Raw genomic sequence first — 20,221 nt, forward strand, 5'->3', positions numbered from 1 at the left:
AAATGAAAGATACGCAGACATTCGTCTCCATTAAGAAACTCCAACGGCTGATTCTGATAAATCACGTTTGGCCCTCATTACGCCGGTGCGAGATTTTTAACAAATTTACCGAATTCGTTCGATAAAGAAGTAAACTGGAGTAGGAACATAGATTTGTGTCACGTGCCTACTTTGATTTGTATACAAAAACGAATTTTAATTTCCATGAATTCGTTTACGGACATTTTAGATTAAAATTCGTAAAACAAATAACTATGTACAAGAAAATAATTATTTTTTGACGGAAATAGCTTGGGCACATAAAAGTACACACATACATACATCTACAATTTGTTTATATGGCTATTTTGATTTTGTCTTTGCTATTTAAAAGTGCTTTATACGCTAAATATAATTAAATTGTATATATATTTAAGCTTTGTCAAAGTTTCAGGAATTAATTAATTTCTTACGATTTTCAGTCTCGTTCTCAGAAATCATTTATAATGTATACAATAACGGTTGGCGAATGTTTTGGAGTAATAGCAACGCTCATTCCATAAATAGAACCTGTTAAATTAGATGTCTACGAGAATTATCGTCTTATTCCACTTCAGTTCATTCTGATGTTGTTTTGATGAAATATTGTAAACCTCACTCCAAACAATACAATGTTTATAATAGAAGCTGTTTATAAACGTTCTAATCCTTATCATTGTTTGTTAAATTACTACGAGTAAGCTCTACGATCGTTTAAATTAATTTCTATTATTCCTATAAACAAATTTGTTTGGTTGCTCCAACGAAAAATACACAGATATCGTTGATCCACTCTAAGTTCATTATGGTACGATATTTAAGAAGCTGTTTCGATCCGGCCTCTCTTCGTGTTTTAATTTATTTTGTATTCATTGGTTATCTGTTTTATCTGTTATTATTCGGAGACTCTTATTGTATGAAAATTAATTTGAAAGGAAAATAAGCAAAACTTTAATACCTATTAGTAAGACATCTTGAAGTTTTCTTTGTAATTGAGACATTGACTTTGTGTAGCGTTAGCTTTAACAATATTAAACGTTTACGATAGCTTAAAAGTTGGTTGAGTATTTTTGAAATGATAATTTTCAACATACATAATATAAACACAACGGATATTTTTTTAAAGTCACTCATAGGCTATCGGCCATTTTTAGTTTACCTATATTTAAAAAAAAGTGCGTGCGTAAAAAAGTACACACGTCAGAAGTGAAACTTTTTTGGCGAACTAATTTATAAGTCTTGCTTATATTTATACAAATCTAAAACTTTAGATTTCCGAAACTTAGAGGAAGGGAAAAAGGAAGATATGTTCCCGTCAAAAGCCTGTCAAATGTCAATCTCAAACCTCAGTGTTGACAGTCACATTATGTTTAGATTTCTAAATTGTAAATGACTAATATTTTTCCAATTGAATTGACTCATTTAATTTCATGCTATTTGATTAATGTTCCAAATTCTTTTCATTTCATTTCAATTCCTATTAACATTTTTCACAAAAAAATTATAAAATATTAGGCTGTATGGTATGATACATCTGCCTTTCCAGTTGGAAAAATACAACAACTACTACTACTGACATTTGACAAGTACTTAATTTCAATAGTAGTCTGACGTCACTTCCGTTGCATACCTGCGTGACGTTCTGTAAAAATTTTACCCTTATGCGCCTAAAGAAGTTTCACTTAAAAAATTGGAAATGTTTGTGCACAGTAATGAATGAAACCCACTCCCTGGCCTTTTGTATGAATTATTGTATTGTTGAAGCCATAGAGAGTATAATTATTCAACAAACTTTAAATGGGTATTTAATCAGCATAAGCTTGCATCAATATTAAATATGAAAGTATAGTAAATATGTCACAATTGATACAGAACTGATACAGATACGTTTAAGTCGTCGTGGCCTTAAGGCTAAGACGGTGCATTCGTATCTTGCGATGCACCGGTGTGCGAATCCAGCAAGCAAGTACCAATTTTTCTAATGAAATACGTACCTAACAAATGTTCACGATTGATTTCCACGGTGAAGGAATCGTTTAATAAAAATGAAATCCGCAAAATTATAATTTGCGTAACTACCACCACCTTGCCTATTTCTGCTTCACGGCAGAAATAGGCAACAGTACAACGGCTGCCCCCTCCTATTTCTGCCGTGAAGCAGATTAAGTAAATTATATAATAATTATCATAACTCATATCTCAAGGTAGGTGGCGGCATTTATGTTGTAGATTTCTATGGGCTCCGATAACAACTTAACATCAGGTGGGCCGTGAGCTCGTCCACCCACCTAAGCTATGAAAAAAAGGCGTGAAACATGAAAAAACCTATACAAAAGAAAAAACAAAACGTTGGCGTGCTTCTCCCTGGTATTCACATTACAGTCTGTTATTGTTCGAGTTTGGAGGTTTGTACCGACTTTAATTAATGTTTCTGACATGATGTTAACGTAGCTATGTTTGGCTGCTGTCACTAGTTCCGTGATACAAAGCCGAAATATCTGATAGACTCGCATGAACTACATGTAATTAATATCATGGTTTTACTATTCACGACAAAATATAACGCATACGATTAACAATTACGGCAAAAGCTGTCTATCAATAGTTGTATTGCTTTCTAGTTTATGTAGTGTATTCGACATCCTTAGTTATGGCAAAGGATTTTTAAAGGAAAATCCTTTGTATGTTTTTTAATAAATATCAACACTATAATTATTTGAATCCTTAAATGGTTGAGTTTAACTAAAATAATACGGAATTACAGTTTATCAATTACTTAAAAATTCTATCTTAAAATTGTTTTGACTTAACAGCTTAGACCTCTAAATGTATCCTTAGTGCATTTCTCGGTCTTACTATTGTAGGTATATAATTAAAACTTCTGAACGTGATTGTTAATAATTCTTTTTGATGATAGACATAGCATGTTGTGTTCAGTTTATTCACCGGAGTAAACCACCGATTACGTCTTAATGTGATTTTGATGGTAAAGTTACATCTATATATTAATACGTGAAGCGAAAACTTTGTACCGCTTTTTACGAAAATTGCGCGGCCGGAGGAGTATGAAATTTCCCATATTTATAGAGTACTAGCTTTTGCCCACGACTTCGTCCGCGTGGAATAGTTCACAAATAAATATGCAAAATTAAATGTATATTTTTCAATATTTCTGAGAGATTTTCTTAATATTTGTTTCCGTAAGAACCTTGTACAGAGTATTAGAAAACTACAAAAAAATAAATAAGCCAAATCGGTCAAGCCGTTTTCATGTTATGTCGTGACAACGGAAAACGGGTTTCATTTTTATATATATAGATATAAAGAAGGAGTGCAGAATGATATTTTTTTCATTATGCATTAAAAATACATTAAATCAATAAAAAAAAAACATTATACACACTACCATGTATTTAATACACACACGCATTGAAACTCTTTTGCTTATTGTCAAATCAAAAGAGAAAGTTATTACCGTTCTCAAATTGTTTGATAAATAATAATTCAACAACAGCTGTTTGCTAATTAATATATACGATAATGGTACAATGTAATCTACAACAAATATTGCATCATAAGGTTGACATTAGTGGATTCAACAAGTAGTTCGAATAATATTGGCTTTATGTTGAATAATATGGTCGGTAATATTACAGAATGTGCCTGCTTAGTGGTGGCATCGTACTGCTATGGGAATATCCGGCAATAAAGAGGGTAGATCCTCGCAAAATATCCGGGTGTGCGCCTTCGGGTTGTTAAAATTTTACAACTCTCTTTACTACGTGCTTGTTGCTGATTTAAATTTTATTCCCTTGGAATTGACCACGATTAACTTCCTTGAAATTCAACTCGAGACGCTTGCGCCAATTTGACACGATTTTATTGGTTTCTACAAGAAATTAGTAACGTTTAAAATCCCTATTTTGTGAGTACGTTTTTTATCCTAAATGAGCTTTATTTATCCCTAAATACGTCTATTTTGATTCAGCCAGCTGCACAAATGCTCAGACGGTTTTATCATTAAAGTATCAGAAAGTAATCATAAAGTATGAATTGTTTTTTATACATCTATTTATCATTATATTAACTGTTATAATTTTACAAACGCAGAGTTGGGACTCACCTCACGTATTGTATTTTTTTTTGTTATTAATGTCTTGCATTTGTTTTGTCTTTAATTATTTTGATGTACTATAAAGCACACTCAATCAATAAATCTAAGTATTAATTTTTTTAAACTATACACACTAACAGTGCTAACCGATTGTGAACTATAATTATCTAGATGCGAATCATGTCAGTACGCCGTGGTTCGAACCTCAAGCAGGTGCCAGGTCAATAAACAATTACCACCTTATAAAATATGTTTACGAATCACTATATAGTATAAAATAAAGTCGCTTTCTCTGTCCCTATATCTGTCTGTCCCTATGTATGCTTAAATCTTTAAAACTACGCAACGGATTTTGATGGTTTTTTTTTAAATAGATAGAGTGATTGAAGAGGAAGGTATTATATGTATAATAACATCCATTAAATAGTGGAGAAATGAATAATAAATTACAGTTTCCGAAGCGAAGCGAGGGCGGGTCGCTAGGAATGAATAAAAGAAAGATATCGAAAGGAAGTTAAATAGTAATAATAGTAAAAACAGTAAAATCAAAACATTAAATTTTTTAACCTGATAATTTGTGATTGTTTTTGACGCAATTGTACCAGCGCCTTGCCTATTTATCATCCGATCATGGTTTCCGATTCGATGATAAACAGTAATTACAGTATAATTGAGACTTAACTCTGGCGTTTTGATGGGCGCGGTGGCCTTCGCTTAACTCCAGGCGGGTCGTGAGCTCGTCTGCCCATTTACGCCAGTAAAAAAGCGAGCCCGTCTTCAATTACACCCCAATAAAATGAGAAGATCAATAAGGTTTCAATGAGTTACTAAAAAACGATTGAATTAATCAAACACGAAATCGCTTTCGCATGGAGGAGTAAAGAAAGAAAGAAAGAAATCATTTATTCGCCAAGCATAGTGAAAATGAGTTATTACATAAATTAAAAGCAGCGTGTATGCTTTGTCATTACTTGACATGCGAATTTTAGTGCAGTGCACCAAATAAATAAAAACCAATTTCGATTGATTAAATTAAGAACTGTTTCCCTGATGATTGTGATTAATAATCTGAATGTAGAAGTTTAATTTTGATGTTGTAAGTAAAGTTTTTAATCAAGTAATAGTATCAACGAGTCCCTAATTAAAACGTAACTTGTAAATAAGTAAATACATTGTTTTAATTGTGTGATTATAACGGTTCTGATTATAACGAGTATGTTAAAGACTATTTCTATGTAACGAAATACAAAATACGTAGATGAGAGCATTTTAGGACTTATGTACCTATATGTAGCTTAATTGTATCTACAGATATTACAAATTTCAGGAGTATTATCCTGTACAATGTATAATATTGTCTTCATTGCCCGCGAATCTCAGACATAATTAGAACTTTTATTCGTTTACGGATTAATTTCGTGTTTACTATTTTCTTTTGATTATTTTTGACATTTCTAATACTTTATACAGTTTGCCTGGTCACGTCTTATGTGAATATGCAACCACTAAAAATAGTTTGCAAAATATATTCGGATTATTAGTTATAGTTAGGAAACAATATATCATATACTTACATTAAATAACATTGTAAGGCTCAATTGTTATCCTCTTGATTTTTACCTTATCCCGCTGAACGCGCTATCCCCGATTCGTTTTCCCCGGTCAGGGTTGACCTATTTTTAAAGTATAATATCAGTTTTCATTTTTAACATTTTTTCCAACGAACCACTTGTTTGTTTGAAAACTCATTTAAATCTAGAACGTTTTAAATAATATCGAAAGTAAAAAAGATCGATACCGACGAAATAATTATACTACATTATGTAGGTAGTACTTTTCGAAGAGTACGTTCGCCTTGTATAAATAATGACTCAATTACGCGTGGCCGTGTGTAATAAGGCAGGGTCGGGTTATGGACGGAGGTGTAATCCATACATGACTGTGTCGAGAAGGCTCCTTAATTGATGCCCATCCCGTATTCAGGATCACGCGCTTTTGTTTATTTATAAACTAAAAACCTTTATTTTAAAACGTCACTGGTTACATTAAGGTAGAAGGACAATTAAATTATTAGAGCTTTATTTATTTGATCTGTCTGAAAATTACGAATAACAATGAATAATATCTTTGATTATCTGTGATTATATCTACTACTCGTGTAAAAGTACTTTTACTGCTTATTTTCACTTTTTTTTCACTTTTTTTTTCTTTACGTTGTATCGAATACTTTATAGTTGTCGTGTCCACGGACTACTTAATCAATTTACGGTTTAGTTATTAATTAATACGGATTTATTAATAAAAATAAAATTTATGTTTTGTGTTCACTAAGAAAATATGGAATACCCGTAACATCAAATTTTAAATACCTATTGAATGTGTACTGACCAAATATATTATAACATTAACGATGTGAATGTGTTTTAGTTTTTAACGTTCAGATTTTAGATAAACTGCTATGCTTATTTCTAGAACGTCAAATAGAGAGCTACCTGTCTTACTCTCGAAATTTTATAACTCTGAACAATGTTTCCCGAAAAGGCTTTTTAGTCTTTCATTTTGCACAATTTAAAATCTATTTTGTCATTAACATAAAAGCAAAGAAGCCTAGAATTCCGCCCCGCTTCTAATCTAAGATACCCATAATCTTCTATATATATAAAAATGAATTGCTGTTCGTTAGTCTCGTTAAAACTCGAGAACGGCTGGACCGATTTGACTAATTTTGGTCTTGAATTATTTGTGGAAGTCCAGAGAAGGTTTAAAAGATAGATAAATATGAAAATGCTCGGAATTAAATAAAAATAACAATTTTGTTTTTCCTTTAATGCGTGCCCCATCGTACGAATTCCTTTTGTTTGTTTTAAGTTAAGGTCTTTTATTTATCGATTGAGGCACTACGAAGTCTGCCGGGTCAGATAGTTAAAATTAAAAATTTACGGTTAAATCTCGCGATTGTTATTATTATTGTAATAATGTTTCCGATGTTCCAAAAACACTACAGTTTTCATGGTTACGGACGATTTCGCAACGCATCCAATAAACGCAAATGATATTTTACAACTATGACACTACCTAACATGATATTATTCCATATATGTAATATTATATCGCTTAATTAATACATTTATGAATATTTGAAACTAATAATGAATGCCAAATACATTATCACTCCGATCGCAAAGTGTACTTACAGCTTATAGTTAAATAAAATAACTTACAAGAATAGTAGATAATGTGACACAATTTCAATTCATTATCCACTGCTATCTTGATCGGTAGTTCATTTATTTAACCCACGTTGCACTAGTATGCCCTCGTTTCTACGTTTTCTATTTGATCAATAAATGGACATCGTCGACCGCGTTAATTCAGCCTTTAATGTGATTATTCGGACACAACAATGACTAGCTTAATGGAGATTGATTCTGATAGGTAGATTCGAACCGACAAACATATCGCACATACGGTGCGATAAAGTCACTTATGCAAATTATGCAACTTTTCAGGAGAAACGTTGGAAAATTCAACGTCTTATTATATAAATCTTATAAAGTTCTGCTAGGCTATAGAAATAAAATGTTAATATTTATAATAATTTTAGTGTGTGTGTGTATATGTATATGTATAATATATATGTATAATATTTCGCTTAACTATTTTGATTTACTTGAATATTCAGCACCGTTCTTACTAGTTTTAAGATACTCCTGTAAAAAAACTCTCCACGAGACAGGCAGTGCCTAGTGTGGAGAGTTTTTAGCAAACTGTTATGTACAAATGTTTCAAGGTTAATAAATAAATTATTATTATTATTATTATTATTATACTACAAACTTCATCAGTAAAAGCAAACATCTCTCTCGTCTTACTAATAAAAACTATTAAAAAATGTATCACTAATCTATAAGTATATATATAAAAATGAATTGCTGTTCGTTAGTTTCGCTAAAACTCGAGAATGGCTGGACCGATTTGGCTATTTTGGTCTTGAATTATTTGTGGAAGTCCAGAGAAGGTTTAAAAGTCAGATAAATATGAAAATTCTCGGAATTAAATAAAGTTTAGGTCTTTTATTTATCGGTTGAGGCACTACGAAGTTTGCTGGGTCAGCGAGTCACTAATAAAAGTAATAAAAATGTATTTTGTCATACTCAGTTCAGTGTTAACAAAAATTTCATAAGTGACTTTATAGCACGGTATGTGCGATATGTGGATGAATACATGACAAGCTCGAACATAAGCTATCTGTATGTACATTTTAGTTTAACATTAAAACAGTTTCGCTGCTTATCGAAAACTAATCTTGACAATTCAATTAATTAAGCTAATTTAGGTAACTGAATCAGTTCACTATTTACATAGATTAAACTTTACAATATTAATTACAATAAACGGCTTAGTGCTAGATTAAAAGTGTTGTGATCGTTTTTTTTTTTTCATTTGGCATTCATAATAATTTGGCATAAGGTATACCAGAATTTGATGTCTCAAGGTAAAGTTGACAGATCACCAGATGGGCAAAAACCTTTTTTTTATGGCAATAGTTTTAACTTTATGTCGGTTTCAAGTAAAAATAGGCAATAAGCTTATAGTTTTATCCACAAATGAAAGTCCAGGTTAATACTATAGATCTAAACGCAGACAATACACAGATTTTAAAGAGCCATTTCTATATTTATGCGCGGCTGCACGGGAATATTAGCCACGTGTTTCGAGAAGAAAATCAATAGTTTGATGTATTAATAGACTCGATCAGCAGCTGCTGTAGTCGGGAAAGTTTGCTGGAACATTTACTAGTAGATCTTATTATGATTTAGACACCGCACACCTATTAGGTAATATTTAATAAGGGTAGTTTAATGATCAAACTTAGAATGGGAACGAAACAGTTTAGGTCGCAATTTGGTAGAAAAAAATAACTTTCAGGTTATATCCTTGACGCCCATAACCCAAAATGAAATCAGAAGCTATTATTGTCATGCTAAAACACACAGACAAAACAGGTAAATAAAAATGGTGACTTAGACTAAATAATCCTATTACAATGTTAATATCTATAATTATTATGTAAATATGAAGTCGTCGTGGCCTAACGGATGAGACGTCCGGTGCATTCGTGTTGAGCGATGCACCGGTGTTCGAATCCCGCAGGTGGGTACCAATTTTTCTAATGAAATACGTACTCAACAAATGTTCACGATTGATTTCCACGGTGAAGGAATAACATCGTGTAATAAAAATGAAACCCGCAAAATTATAATTTGCGTAATTACTGGTGGTAGGACCTCTTGTGAGTCCGCACGGGTAGGTACCACCACCCTGCCTATTTCTGCCGTGAAGCAGTAATGCGTTTCGGTTTGAAGGGTGGGGCAGCCGTTGTAACTATAATTGAGACCTTAGAACTTATATCTCAAGGTGGGTGGCGCATTTACGTTGTAGATGTCTATGGGCTCCAGTAACCACTTAACACCAGGTGGGCTGTGAGCTCGTCACTCATCTAAGCAATAAAAAAAATAAAAATACTAATAAAAGATACAGGAATCATGAAATTGTTTCAAAACTCTTTTACGAACCTAGATACGTTTTTAAAATTAAAACAAGTTACACCTCTCTTACCTGTATGTTTTGATTGTTTTGAATAATAGCTAGAATATATAATAGATAGACTAATACAATCTAAGATCTTCTAGTCTATGACCTTAACGCAAATACAGTTGTATTGTTTGAAGTACAAAGAGAAAACTAATTTTGTTTAATGATTTGACATTTTTACGGTCTCTCCTCCCTGTAATAGGACATCGTGTGTGCACTGACGCTTTATTAGCTCGATTAGGGGCGCTTTTATTACTAATAGCCCTTACAGCAATTAACCTGAAGGCGCAGTTATCTATTGAATGGAATTCCTATTGTAAAGTCGTAGGGAACGGTAATTATTACAGGGCATAGAATATTATAGAAGTCGTGTAATAAATTGCTTAAAAATTGAAATTATGAGCATTTTTTGTGATTGTACCTATAATTGCCGAAAATAGTGGGTTATCGATTTAAAAATTTACCTAACGTAGATCGCTTTAGGCAAAGAACAAAAAAATGTATTTTCCAATACTTGTTAAACGATAAATGATAACAATGTCATATAGAATGCCATATCCTTTTGGAGTAACCGGCTTTTTTTTTTTATTGCCCTTGTAGGCAGACGAGCATACGGCCCACCTGATGGTGAGTGGTTACCGTCGCCCATGGACTTCAGCAATGCCAGGGGCAGAGCCAAGCCGCTGCCTACCGATATATACAATACACATACATACATTTAGTATTCTAACAGCCATGAAATTTTTTCAGCGGCTACCCTGTTTATGTTTCATCTGATTATTTACACAGAAACAATGTTACCGGCCTCAAGGTTTGAACTCTAGCACAGCCGAGCGCTATGACATGTCTTTCTTCAAACGAGGCTTGTGGAGAGTATTAAGCGGTAGGCAGCGGCTTGGCTCTGCCCCTGGCATTGCTGAAGTCCATGGGCGACGGTAACCACTCACCATCAGGTAGGCCGTGCGCTCGTCTGCCTACAAGGGCAATAAAAAAAGAAAAAAATGTTTTAGTGGCCCGTGACCACCAAAACTATTAAATACTCGAAAGATCGGATATATGTAATACTAGCGACCCGCCCTCGCTTCGCTTCGGAAACATTAAATTTTATTATTGATAGTTGAGTCCCGCGATGTGACGCCGAGGGACGAAGCTAGTCTAAAAAAAGTAGGCTAAGTTACTCCTTATATCATCAGCTACCTGTCAGTGAAAGTCTCGTCAAAATCGGTCCAGCCGTTCCAAAGATTAGCCGGAACAAACAGACAGACAGACAAAAATTGTAAAAAATGTTATTTTGGTATATGTACCGTATATATATTCATTTGCATGTAGTAAAAAGAAGCTATTCCAATATTGCAAACAGACATTCCAATTTTATTTATATGTATAGATAATAAAATGACAATAAAGATTATAAAATTACGCGAGATTAAACTGTAAGAGTCGTTTTAATTATGTCTACGACTCGTGAAATCCGAAGAAAATACATTTATATATTTTCTATACTAATATTATAAAGAGGAAAGATTTGTTTGTTTGTTTGTTTCGAATAGGCTCCGAAACTACTGGACCGATTTGAAAAATTATTTTTCCATTAGAAGCCGACATTGTCCCTGATGAACATATGCTACTTTTTTAAAAATTTTTTATTTATTTTTTTTGGTTTCATGTGTGTTTTAATGTTTCCGAAGCGAAGCGAGGGCGGGTCGCTAGTATTTATTAAACACGTGAACTAACGTGCCTACTTATAATTTTAACAAATAAACTTGTTAATTTTCTTTTAAGTTTTTCTAAAAGAAAATGTCTCAGCTAAGTATTAGTTTGAGTTAATTATAATGAAGTCCATTTCAATAACATTCGTATTTTTTAACCCTACTTTAGATGATTGACAGTTGGACGACATTTTTTTTTTCCTACCTAAGCTGATAGCCTTGAGAGGCTATATCAGCGTCGCCTTAACTAGTAGGTGAGCTCACGGGGCTCAAACCTGATGACGTTGCTAACACGAACCCTAGCAAGAGCCGTGCTTCGCAGAATCTACCACCGGATCGGAAACGCGACCCACTGAGAAGATCCGGCGAGAAACTCAGTGGGCTGTGTCTGAGGGTTGGACGACAAGTGCCCATGACTTGTCTGAGGGACAGTTTCCATTTTCCACATAAATAGGGGTATCTCTATAACAGCCAGCAATCTTGTAGTTTATTGATTTTCAACTTGGTGGTTGTTTTCGTTTCAACACAATTTCGTACAAACACAAAGAAATCAAGGGTGAAACTGGAGGTCAAAGCAAAAGACTTCAGTCATGTCGTCGTGGCTTGGTCAGGTGGTACCCGTGAGCAAAACCCGGTGTTTTTAAATCACGCTTGAGCTCAAATCGTGTATAAGATCGTTCTACCTCTCCGGTCGCGTTGAATCGTTTCACTGACGAAAAGCCGTCTCCAAATTCAACTCCTACCACAAGCCACATTTAGAAACTTCTGTTCAAAAAGCCCAGAAAGGTACCTATGAAATCCAAGAAGTTGGATGTTAATCTCAGTCTCTGCCTCTTGATTTAATAAATAATTTCGGCAGATTATCGTCATAAAAGTTTTCTGCTTTTAGCTAGGAATACAGACAGTATATATATATGTGAAAATACGATTTCAATTTGCCAACTGTTTCTTTTTATCACAAAGGATTTCTCTGATTATTTCGGATTCCATCCTATCGAATAATTCAAGAAAATCCCAGCGGTCAAAAGCCCTTGAGACGCCTGGTGTGTGTTATTATTTCGACAGTGAGGCAGGAAAGGTAAATTTAGAGATACAGCTACCTACATATGATTTTATATACAATATGTGTACAAGTATCCTGTTCTATATCAGATGTGTTGATGTAGACCAATATTGATGTGAATTAACTAACAGTTACAAGTTTGTAGGCGACAATCAAATACATTCACGAATTTATAATCGACGGTGCTCTTCGTTACATATCATAATTTTATAATAAAATTGTAGACTTTTTTGCTGGTTATGTCATTGAGTAGACCGATTTAAATATGATTTTGATCATTGACAGATGTTAAGTTTTAGCAGATGTCAAGTTAAAATGGTTAGTGATAAGTTTTTTTTTTTTACAAATTGTTCATTGTGACTTAGCTTGTATTAACAGGTGCTACCGATGCTTATTTCAAGCGCGAAGCATATAAGCTTTTCAATTAGGAAGAATAATCGTTAAAAAAATTCAGGTTCGATAAAAGAGTAGCAAAAGGTTGAAGTGAGTTGGCATTCACCACTTAACTTAATTCCACCCGCTTTTTCCGCGTTTCACTTCTAAACTAAGCACTTTCAAAAGTTTTTTCTATACCACGCAGGGATCCTAAATAATTTCCGTTTTAGAATAGTACATACTATTCTTAGAGGAATCCACTTGCGACGCAAATCTCGTTAGAATCGATACATCTGTTTCGGACATTAGCTAGAAAAAAAAGAACGCGTCTTTAAATTTTAATAAAAACCAAAAAATTGCTCGAAAATAGTTTTGGTTTTAAATATTACAGAACGAAATTACCACTCTGACTTAATTGTATCTAAATAGATTTGTTCATTAAAAATATGAGAATTTTAAAAACTATATGATCGTAATTACAAGGCTGTTCAAAAATAAACGAGTACATAAATTGACTTGCATTTGTCATAAATAGCCCGGGCATTATAAAATGCTGGGAAAATTTTGAAGTTAAAAGTGCCTAATGAACCTTTGATAAATTATTTAATAAATATATCGGTAAACAATCTTGATGAGACATGGTCGATTTTGACCTCTAAGGCATCACGTGCCGTCTCATAACAGCGAGGCGAGTATCAGCATTTGAATAATAAATGAGACCCGTCTCCGGGCCACAGCCTCCGCACAATTAATTATTTTGCTCTCTTCCAAGTATCGTTAGCAATTATTAGAAATGCTTACATATTAATGGCTTCTCCCCCGAGTTTATATTTTTGAAATCGTTCAAGGAATTTTTTTTTAATTTAAAAGTTAATTTGATAAATTTTACATAGTTTACAACGTTTCGAGGAAAATACTATAGATACTGATTAATATACGTGTATAATAATTTAAGTGAGTAATACAATGATTTACCCAGTACACTATATTTTTAAGAGAACTTAAATTTCATTAGGACTATACTTATTTACTATCTTATAGTATGAAATTTATTTCATTAATCATTTTAAAATTGCAGTATTAAACCATTTTCGTATAATTTTTTTTTGTTTTATAAAAACAAATATTATTACGTTGATCTTTGGGGATAACGACAGAGGGAGTAAGATCTTACATTGAGCGGACTAAATTTTTTTATAGAAGGACAACTGGTATCTCGAAGGCGTCTTCAGGTCTCCACTAGCAGGGGCTCAACCAGAAGCTTATTAGCGAACCAGTAGGGCTTGAAAAGTTTGTTAGCGCGATTCAAGCTTTCCTCAAATATTCCTTCTAATCCAAGACAACTATCACCACAGTTCATTTCTGATAAAAAGGTGATAGAATTAAACAAGACATTAATATTCTCAGCGCGAGAGGAGGTCGATTTTCTTGATTTCAAATCATTTGCTTATCTGATACTAATAAAATTTATCGGCTAAGAATTAAAGCTTAATTCTGTTTAAGCTTTGATAACTCCGCAGCTACGACAATTTAACGACAGTTGAGATTGACTTGAATTTTTTTTATCTTTCATTATTTTTATTATTCGACGTGTATAAATGACATTATTTATTATAGCCGATATATTGTTTAGATCATGAATTAGTGATGTGTAACGAGCGGTTACGTTGAGCGAATGAAGCGGTCACCCTAATATTGGGCGGAAATAACGTCTTGAAATACGGATAGCATTGAAGTTTTTTTTTTTATTGCTGAGATGTGTCGACGAGCGCACAGCCCACCTGGTGTTAAGTGGTTACTGGAGCCCATAGACATCTATAACGTAAATGCGCCACACACCTTGAGATATAGTTCTAAGGTCTCATTATTGTCACAACGGCTACCCCACCCTTCAAACCGAAACGCATTACTGCTTCACGGCAGAAATAGGCGGGGCGGTGGTACCTACCCGCGCGGACTCACAAGAGGTCCTACCACCAGTAATTAAGCAAATTATAATTTTGCGGGTTTGATTTTTATTGCACGATGTTATTCCTTCACCGTGGAAGTCAATCGTGAACATTTGTTAAGTACGTATTTCATTAGAAAAATTGGTACCCGCCTGCGGGATTCGAACACCGGTGCATCGCTCGATACGAATGCACCGGACGTCTTATTCTTTAGGCCACGACGACTTACGCTGTAATTTCAAAGATAAGCCGTACGATAGACATTATTTGCGATAAAGGCAATTATGCGGCGACTTTTATCATTGTTTTTAAAATGAATTTGATTTTAAATATCCAAATACAGTTTTTATAGATGGTATGAATCGCGTGGGTTAAATTGTGATGATATGCTTAAAAAATATAAAAAAATAGATAGAGCTTAGGCGGAGGGAGCAGGAGTATGTATGATCTGGTGGCGGTGGGATATTTTGTAAGCCGGCATGTGTACCTGTATCATGCTTATTTCTGCCGCGAATAGTTACGCGTTCTGGTTTAAAAATAGAGACAAGTTCGGACAAGTTTAAACCATACATTTGCGAAATAGATATCATAAATACATATAAGTAATTTAAGTAAAAATAATACGAGACTCTTGGACAGATCTAATGAATACCAATTATATTTTAAATGTAGATCCGTTATAGAACTGAGACTTAGAGCTCTTGGCTTAATGTGGGTGATGGCATTTATGTTGTTAATGTCTATCGGCTCTGGTAACCACTTAGCACTTAGCACCAGATGGGCTGTGAGACCGTTCACCCATCAAAGCAGTAAAATAAAAATGTGAAGATCTAACTGAAATGGGGTTACTCGAGCAAGAACCACTTAACAACAGGCATGCCGTGAGTTCGTCAATAACAAGAAAAATCTCGTTCAGGCTTCTGTCATATTTGTAAAAATAATCTGTTTATACAGTATAGATTACTTTGATTTTAATCACAAGATATTTATTATCCTTTCATTAGAAGTAATTTGTAAAGTTTTGTTCAGTACAGTACAAAAATTGATATGAGCGGGATTTGAACGTCGGCATAGTCGTATCATTAAAAGCAAATAAACAGGGATTACACATAAAAATTTTAAAATTTAAATTAATTTCTATATTTTATTTTCAATGAATTAAAATAGTAGCACCACTCCACTCAGAACAATTTTGAGCCGAATAGCCAAAATGAGCCGCTATGAGTCGTAAGAACAAAAACCCTGTATTTTTAATAATATATTATGATGAGGGTTACAGTTTTCATTAGACATGACACGTAACTTCGGCACTCTGCTTGTAAATGTTTAAATTTGAATCACAAACGTTGAAATGAACCGGTGGTAGGACCTCTCGTGAGTCCGCACGGGTAGGTACCACCACCGCGCCTATTTCTGCCGTGAGGCAGTAATCCGTTTCGGTTTGAAGGGTGGGGTAGCTGTTGTAACTATACTGAGACCTTAGAACTTATATCTCAAAGTGGGTGGCGCATTTACATTATAGATGTCTATGGGCTCCAGTAACCACTTAACACCAGGTGGGCTGTGAGCTCGTCCACACATATAAGCAATAAAAAAAAAAAAAATTGACCAAAACATTCAAACCACAAAATTTTAAAATACCGTGTAGATGTAATGCATTAAAATTAAAACTCAACGTAATGTTTTAATTAATTACAATGAGTCTTTGGATCTCAAAACCTGTAAATTGAAGTAGTGTGACGTCATAATCGAGTCTTATATTGAATTTTGTTTGTCTATAGCCAATTCTTGCTATATTACAAATATCAATTATTTCAATACAACTTTTTTGTTGTGCGTATGAGGATGTCGGTATAGGTTAGACACGAATACTTCTTTAAATACATTAGTGTGGGAGGGTGCGAGGCCTAATGTAAGAAGTCTTAACTTGCATCTGAAGCATTCAGGGCGCGAGTTATACTCACGGTTATCCGGTTTTATTTATCACTTCTATAATTTCATATTCGATCTCAGTATGAGGATGTACCAGAAGAATAGATAATTGAGGCTCAGTTAACGTACCAACCCATATTAGAATAAGCACCATAACCGTATAGGCGGCGTTGAAGTTATGTGGAATGTGATGGAGGGCGGGCTTGGAATCTGTCACAGTTAATGCCGCCCGTCTCACGCCGCGCCTCGTGACGTTCGCGTCCGTTTTACAAATGTCGTACGGATTAACTGCATGACGGATCCACCTTGATTAACTTGTTGACTTTCCGGCATTGTATTGAGATTAACATGCCATTTATTTGCGCAATTAACGCAACTCTTAAACGCTAACAGAATTAGTGTTTTTTTTGGAACTAAGTGTTTTTTTTTTATTGCTTAGATGGATGGACGAGCTCACAGCCCACCTGGTGTTACGTGGTTACTGGAGCCCATAGACATCTACAACGTAAATGCGACAACCACCTCGAGATATAAGTTCTAAGGTCTCAGTGTAGTTACAACGGCTACCCCACCCTTCGAACCGAAACGCATTGCTGCTTCACGGTGGAAATAGGCGGGGTGGTGGTAGCTACCCGTGCAGACTCCCAAGAGGTCCTACCACCAGTAACAGTTTCTTATGGGACGATTCGGAGGGATAGCCTAACCGGGAAAAAACGTCCGTAACGTAAGATTTTTATTAGTAAGGCACACAGTGTATGACTTAACTTTGTAATAACGTGCAAATTAGTAACGCACACAATGTACGACTTAACTTTGTAATAACGTACAAAAAAATAACATATTTTTTATCATTAATTGACCACGATCTCAGAGCGTTCGTTTGCGCAATACACTAACTCTTATGCAAACAACCGTGAATGAAGTCTACCACAATATGTTCGCACGTTACCGAATAACTGTGGGCTGTTGCGAAACCTCCAGTTTTATTTTCTTTATACCTGGAATAGAACTTAAAATTAATATTTTTATAATAAGGAACTTCGTTCCTATCCGGTGTCCCACGACACCACACATCTTTTTTTAATTCTTGTTAGTCGGTGGAGGGAAGACGTAAGCGTGATCGTGCTAAGCACATCTCATGGCATATCGTGACCGAAATAAAACCCATTGGAAAATATTGGACTAAAATAATATGCGAATTTCAAAATCGAACGAGATAGTGAAGCACTGTAGACGCCTGCTAACTCTGCCGATTTATATATAAAGGTCGCATTCGCATTGGATTTGTATTAGACTAACGACTATCTAATCTATCTTCCGCAAACAGACGCATGATTACTTTGAAACAGAACTATACACAATTTGGACTCACAAAATGCCCTACTATCGTTATTACTTTGAAACAGAACTATACACAATTTGGACTCACAAAATGCCCTACTATCGTTATTACTTTGAAACAGAACTATACACAATTTGGACTCACAAAATGCCCTACTATCGTTATTACTTTGAAACAGAACTATACACAATTTGGACTCACAAAATGCCCTACTATCGTTACTAAATTACTATTATAATCAAGTTTTTAAGTAAGTAACCGTTTTTAAAGTTACCTATTTGGATACTACAAAGTCATCAATGTAAAACCTTTGTATCGCATGTTCGACAAAACTTGAACTGTAGTTTAATACGGGCTTGTTTTATTACACGAGCTATTTACTTATTTCGCGCGTATTACGTTAAACGCTGAAAGGGTATACAAATATTTTTAAAATGGGCGTGTTGTATTTTGATGCGGGTTTGGGAGCGGCGCGCTCGATATATCGGGGACTTGGAGCGTCTCGGGGTACACACACATCGGTCACAGGTACTACCCAATACGTATGAGTATTAAATTGCTCTAGGAATTGATGTTTAAGTGAAAACGTTCCGAACAGATTTCGTTTTCCTCGATTATGAACGAATAACATTCGAATTTACGATTAAATTCTTCCTTTATGGAATGATATTGAAACGTAACTGATTTCCTATATCGTTAAAATACTAATGATAATTTAATATACGGTTATCATTACAATAGCGCCTGGAGCCTGGAATGATACAGAAACCAAAAATAATGAGTTTATATCACGTGGGACAATTATTATGATATTTAATAAAACTAATGACTGATTAGCTTGGAACGGTAATTTTTACTACTTAAATGGGAGCGCGAGCTCCCGGTTCACCTGAAGTTCAGTGGTTACCGGATGCCATAGACAACAACAAAGAAACCCCGCCTACTCGCCTTGAGACATGAGGTCAAAGTCCCAGTTTTACAGTACAACAGCTACCCCACCCTTCGAACCGAAACGCATTCTTGCTTAATGGCAGAAACAGGCAGGGTAGTGGTATCTAGCCGCGCGGGTTCACAAGACGACCTACCACTTTTACTACTTTTACAAATTGCTTCGTAATATTTAGTGAGAGCTTTCATAACAAAAACAGCCTTCACTTAATGAAAAATGAAACAAACAGTTTTTAGGGTTGCAGAATTTATTAGAAAGTAGTAAGTAGTTATAGTTGTTGCTTTTATAAGCAAAAAAATAATAATTAATTATAGATACTGGTATTAAGTTCTAAGTTTATATAATACCGGTTTTTAGTAATGTCCTAAAAGCTACAGTTACAATGAACGTCTATTTAAATGAGGCGAGAATTTGCCTTGATTTCACAGTTCCCCACTCAAACGACTGTCTCGTACCATATTCATGAGGCTCGATAAAAATACGCTCCGTTTTGGAGTGAAAACTCAAGAGAGTCTGCTGCGAATTGGCATTTACGCAAACACAAAATAAACGATTTTATAATATGCCAAAAGTGTGTGTTTACTTATATCAAAGCGATTTATCGGTATTTTTCTAAAATATAAGCTCAGCTATGTTTATCAAATACTTATTCATAGTTTTCGTCTTAATGAAATGTATACAAGAGGTACACAGAAATTGTGATTATTAAATAAATAAATTGACATTTCTTGATACTTGGTAACTTCACAAAAAATGTTTTTGGAGTAATTATCAAGGCATAAGGATCACATAGATTACACAGTAAAACCTGAATGTTTTGAAATGTGAAACAATAATTTCCATTTCATTGACAACAGTTTTCATATACTCTTCAAAGGTGTTAAACGTCAAATTCAGGACATCAATATCGACCCATGTGAGGGTACAATGGCTTAAAATTAGTAATAAGGCAAATTGTTAATATTTTCGTTTATTTTATATTACACGATGTGGTTTTTTTCTTTTTTCGTCCGAAGGCCGTTCTTGAACATAATTACATAAGACAACCTTGCCGAAATTTAATGCTGATACAATTTCGCAAATTCTTTGACTATGTGGGTACTTGAAGACTTCGGATAACAAAACAGTACTGTGACTGTGTGATTGAATATCGATTATGGAAATTGATATTAACA

The 20,221-nt window shown here is 34.3% G+C and overlaps 2 protein-coding genes across 7 annotated transcripts in view; both read left to right on the forward strand.

Moving 5' to 3' along the window:
• Positions 1-10,664, forward strand: part of LOC114249580 (ecto-NOX disulfide-thiol exchanger 1) — a 120,303-nt gene extending 109,639 nt beyond the window's left edge. The window contains exon 11 of the transcript XR_016323785.1: positions 10,615-10,664. The gene's annotated coding sequence lies outside the window, so the exon portion shown is untranslated. The remainder of the gene's footprint in view (positions 1-10,614) is intronic.
• Positions 1-20,221, forward strand: part of Fife (regulating synaptic membrane exocytosis protein fife) — a 135,560-nt gene that overhangs the window by 41,111 nt on the left and 74,228 nt on the right. The gene's annotated exons all lie outside the window — the stretch shown is intronic.

This window comes from Bombyx mandarina, chromosome 11 (genome assembly GCF_030267445.1).
Source record: "Bombyx mandarina strain Sakado chromosome 11, ASM3026744v2".
Classification (NCBI taxonomy): Eukaryota; Metazoa; Arthropoda; class Insecta; order Lepidoptera; family Bombycidae; genus Bombyx; species Bombyx mandarina.